Below are 5,000 nucleotides of genomic sequence, written 5' to 3' on the forward strand. Positions count from 1 at the left end.
TCCCCCTTCCCTCTCTCTCGCGCCCACATCCCTCCTCTCCGCAACCCCTCACCCCCTCCCCCTCTCCCCCCTCCCTCTACCTCTTGCTGTCTTCTTGAAGCCTTGGGCAATTTACTCTTGACAACGGTTGCCCTGGGGGTGTGGGGGGGGGGGTGTGGGCGAATGGTTTCTGGGGTACCTGGGTGTGGGGTCGACTAACCCATCACTTCTAGTTCTCCTTCCCTCCCCGCCACACCCCCCCCCCACCCCTCCCTCCCCTCACCTAAACCCCCCCCCCCCTCCACCTCCCTCTCTCGCCCACAGCTACAAACCCGCCCCGTTTTTTTTGTCTCGCCCTCTCACTTGGACGAGATTGACGTCTGCCCTGGACAACACCAACATCGGGAAGGTGAGCGTCTCTCCGTCCCGGCCACGCCGCCCCCTCCTGGCTAGTGTCGCCGACTGTAACGGCATTAGCCGGGATAGAGAGCCAGTGTCGCCAACTGTAACGGCATTAGCCGGGATAGAGAGCCAGTGTCGCCAACTGTAACGGCATTAGTCGGGATTGAGAGCTAGTGTCGCCAACTGTAACGGCATTAGCCAGGACAGAGAGCCAGTGTCGCCGACTGTAACGGCATTAGCCAGGACAGAGAGCCAGTGTCGCCAACTGTAACGGCATTAGTCGGGATTGAGAGCTAGTGTCGCCAACTGTAACGGCATTAGCCAGGACAGAGAGCCAGTGTCGCCGACTGTAACGGCATTAGCCGGGACAGAGAGCTGGTGTCACCAACTGTAACGGCATTAGAATAGAATATAGAATAGAATAGTTTCTTTATTGTCATTGTAACATGAACCATGTACAACGAAATTTAAAAATGTCAGCCAGTCAGTGCACCATTCAAACATTTCTAAAAGCTAACGATACATACAAGGTAAAATATTAAAAGATAAACAACTAAAATAGCACCAGGCATAAACACCCAACCCTCCATCCTTCTGTCGATTTCACAGTGTACCACAGTCCATTAGTATGTATCGCCCTGCGTTCCTTGGCGGCTACATTTAGTGCTTTTATAGCAGTGGGGTAAAAACTGTTTTTTGGTCTGTTCGTCCTTGTCCTTGTAGATCTGTACCGTCTGCCTGACGGCAACAGTTCAAACAGGGAGTGTCCGGGGTGGGAAATGTCCTTTATGATACTCTGGGATATTTTGATGCAGCGGGAACTGTGGAAGTCCTCCAAGGTAAGGAGAGGGCAGCCGACAATCCTCTGGGCGTTGTCAATGGCCCTCTGGAGCGCTTTCCTCTGAGCCGCTGTGCAGCTGGTGTACCACACGCATACACAGTATGTTAGTATGCTCTCAATGGAGCACCGATAAAAGGACAGCAGCAGTCTCTGAGTGATGTTAGCCGGGATAGCGAGATGGTGTCGCCAACTGTAACGGCATTAGTCGGGACAGAGAGCTAGTGTCGCCGACTGTAACGGCATTAGCGGGACAGAGAGCCAGTGTCGCCGACTGTAACGGCATTATCCGGGACATCCCGTACACGGGCCTCTAAATCGGTTCGTCCCGTACGGGACCGCCCTTGTCCCGTATTTGACCGCTGCTACTCGTGTTGGGTCGGACCCCGCCTCGCCCGTCCACGACGTAGTGCAGCCCGTGGAGTGCAGCAGCAGCAGCAGCAGCAGCAGCGCCTCGCCCATGGCCCCGTCGGCAGTCCGACCTTCGCTGACCGCCGCCAACGCCTCCACCCCTCCTTCTCACGGGCCGATCGTCGGTTCGCGAGTTGGACGGAGCGCCGGACTGTGCGGGCGGCCAAAACTCCTCAGCTGGCCCGCCGGCTGGGCGTTGTCTGCGGTCCAGCACCCAGGGCCAACACATCGTTCACCCAACCACGGCCCAGTCGGTCGACGGAATTGCCGTCGGGGGAATTTGATTCAAGATTCAAGAGAGTTTATTGTGTGTTCCAGATGGGACAATGAAATTCTTGCTTTGCTTCAGCACAACAGAACATAGTAGGCATTGACTACAGAACAGATCAGTGTGTCCATATACCATTATAGAAATATATACACATATAGAAACATAGACAATAGGTGTCCGAGTCCGTGCCGACCAGCGATCGATCGCCCGTTCACACACTAGTTTAGTTTAGAGATACAGTGCGGAAACAGGAGGCAAAAGTCGGCCATCTTGAAACAGGCCCCAAACTCTCGCCCTCCTCTCCCTGCTTCACCTAATTCCTCTTTTAGAAACATAGAAACATAGACAACAGGTGCAGGAGTAGAGGCCATTCGGCCCTTCGAGCCTGCACCATTCGCCATTCAATATGATCATGGCTGATCATCCAACTCAGTATCCCGTACCTGCCTTCTCTCCATACCCCCTGATCCCTTTAGCCACAAGGGCCACATCTAACTCCCTCTTAAATATAGCCAATGAACTGTGTGGCCTCGACTACCCTCTGCGGCAGAGAGTTCCACAGATTCACCACTCTCTGTGTGAAAAACGTTCTTCTCATCTCGGTTTTAAAGGATTTCCCCCTTATCCTTAAGCTGTGACCCCTTGTCCTCGACTTCCCCAACATCGGGAACAATCTTCCTGCATCTAGCCTGTCCAACCCCTTAAGAATTTTGTACGTTTCTATAAGATCCCCTCTCAATCTCCTAAATTCTAGAGAGTATAAACCAAGTCTATCCAGTCTTTCTCCATAAGACAGTCCTGCCATCCCAGGAATCAGTCTGGTGAACCGTCTCTGCACTCCCTCTATGGCAAGAATGTCCTTCCTCAGATTAGGAGACCAAAATGGCATAGGACATAAGGTGCAAATAAACAGATAATGGGCTATTAATGTTCAGAGTTTTGTCTGAGTTCAGTTCGATAGCCGTGGGGTGAGTAGCTATTCCTGAACCTGGACGTTGCAGTATTCAGGCTCCTGTACCTTCTACCTAAAGAAATGTCGTTGCCTTGCAATCATACATATAATAAAATAACAAAACACACCATAAGCGAGACCTGGGTGTCATGGTACACCAGTCATTGAAAGTAGGCATGCAGGTGCAGCAGGCAGTGAAGAAAGCCAATGGTATGTTAGCTTTCATAGCAAAAGGATTTGAGGAAATCCTTTAAAACCGAGATGAGAAGAACTTTTTTCACACACAGAGCCTGCACCGTTCGCCATTCAATATGATCATGGATTTCCCCCTTATCCTTAAGCTGTGACCCCTTGTCCTGGACTTCCCTAACATCGGGAACAATCTTCCTGCATCTAGCCTGTCCAACCCCTTAAGAATTTTGTAAGTTTCTATAAGATCCCCTCTCAATCTCCTAAATTCTAGAGAGTATAAACCAAGTCTATCCAGTCTTTCTTTCATAAGACAGTCCTGACATCCCAGGAATCAGTCTGGTGAACTGTCTCTGCACTCCCTCTATGGCAATAATGTCCTTCCTCAGATTTGGAGACCAAAACTGTACGCAATACTCCAGGTGTGGTTTCACCAAGACCCTGTACAACTGCAGTAGAACCTCCCTGCTCCTATACTCAAATCCTTTTGCAATGAAAGCTAACATACCATTCGCTTTCTTCACTGCCTGCTGCACCTGCATGCCTACCTTCAATGACTGGTGTACCATGACACCCAGGTCTCGCTGCATCTCCCCCTTTCCCAATCGGCCACCATAACTAAATAAACAAAAAGATACCGGGCTGTAGGTGGAGGCTGCTGACACCAGCGCCACCGGAAGTACAATCTCTGTCTTCTGACCCTTTTGCCTCCTCCCGATCCAGTCTTCTGACCCTTTTGCCTCCTCCCGATGCAGGTGGCCAACTACATCAAGGAGCAGTCCGTGTCGAACTTCCAGGCTGTGGTCATCTCGCTGAAGGAAGAATTCTACACAAAGGCTGACGCTCTGATCGGAGTTTACCCTGAGGTGGGTTTCTCTCCCCCCCGCCGTATCCTCCCTGTGTTTTACCGTGTCCCCGCCGACCAGCGATCACCGTTCACTAACAAGTCAAGTCTGGACTGGACTGGAAAGACTAGATAGACTTGGTTTATACTCTCTAGAATTTAGAAGATTGAGAGGGGATCTTATAGAAACTTACAAAATTCTTAAGGGTTTGGACAGGCTAGATGCAGGAAGATTGTTCCCGATGTTAGGGAAGTCCAGGACAAGGGGTCACAGCTTAAGGATAAGGGGGAAATCCTTTAAAACCGAGATGAGAAGAACCTTTTTCACACAGAGAGTGGTGAATCTCTGGAACTCTCTGCCACAGAGGGTAGTTGAGGCCAGTTCATTGGCTATATTTAAGAGGGAGTTAGATGTGGCCCTTGTGGCTAAGGGGATCAGGGGGTATGGAGAGAAGGCAGGTACGGGATACTGAGTTGGATGATCAGCCATGATCATATTGAATGGCGGTGCAGGCTCGAAGGGCCGAATGGCCTCTACTCCTGCACCTAATTTCTATGTTTTCTCTATGTAAGTCAAGTTTATTTGTCACATACACATACAGATTCAGATTCAATTTGAATTGTCATTGTCAGTGTACAGTACAGAGACAACGAAATGCATTTAGCATCTCCCTTGAAGAGCGACATAGCAAACGATTTGAATAAAAAAAATAATAAGTGTGGGGTGGGGTGGTGATTGGCAGTCACCGAGGTACGTTGTTGAGTAGAGTGACAACCGCCGGAAAGAAGCTGTTCCTCGACCTGCTGGTTCGGCAACGGAGAGACCTGTAGCGCCTCCCGGATGGTAGGAGGGTAAACAGTCCATGGTTGGGGTGAGAGCAGTCCTTGGCGATGCTGAGCTCCCCTCCTTGCTTTGGACAGACTCAATGGAGGGGAGCGAGGAACCGGTGATGCGTTGGGCAATTTTCACCACCCTCTGCAATGCCTTCCGGTCGGAGACAGAGCAGTTGCCATACCATACTGTGATGCAGTTGGTAAGGATGCTCTCGATGGTGCAGCGGTAGAAGTTCACCAGGATCTGAGGAGACAGATGGACCTTCTTCAGTCTCCTCAG

At 50.7% G+C, this 5,000-nt stretch overlaps 1 long non-coding RNA gene across 1 annotated transcript in view; it reads left to right on the forward strand.

The window, feature by feature from the left end:
- Positions 1-359: 359 nt before the first annotated feature.
- LOC129715945 (uncharacterized) overlaps positions 360-5,000 on the forward strand; it is a 7,609-nt gene continuing 2,968 nt past the window's right edge. Inside the window, exons 1-2 of the long non-coding RNA XR_008726574.1 lie at positions 360-388; positions 3,798-3,908. This is a non-coding gene — a long non-coding RNA (uncharacterized LOC129715945). The remainder of the gene's footprint in view (positions 389-3,797; positions 3,909-5,000) is intronic.

Source organism: Leucoraja erinacea, unplaced genomic scaffold (assembly GCF_028641065.1).
Source record: "Leucoraja erinacea ecotype New England unplaced genomic scaffold, Leri_hhj_1 Leri_1532S, whole genome shotgun sequence".
Taxonomy (NCBI): domain Eukaryota; kingdom Metazoa; phylum Chordata; class Chondrichthyes; order Rajiformes; family Rajidae; genus Leucoraja; species Leucoraja erinaceus.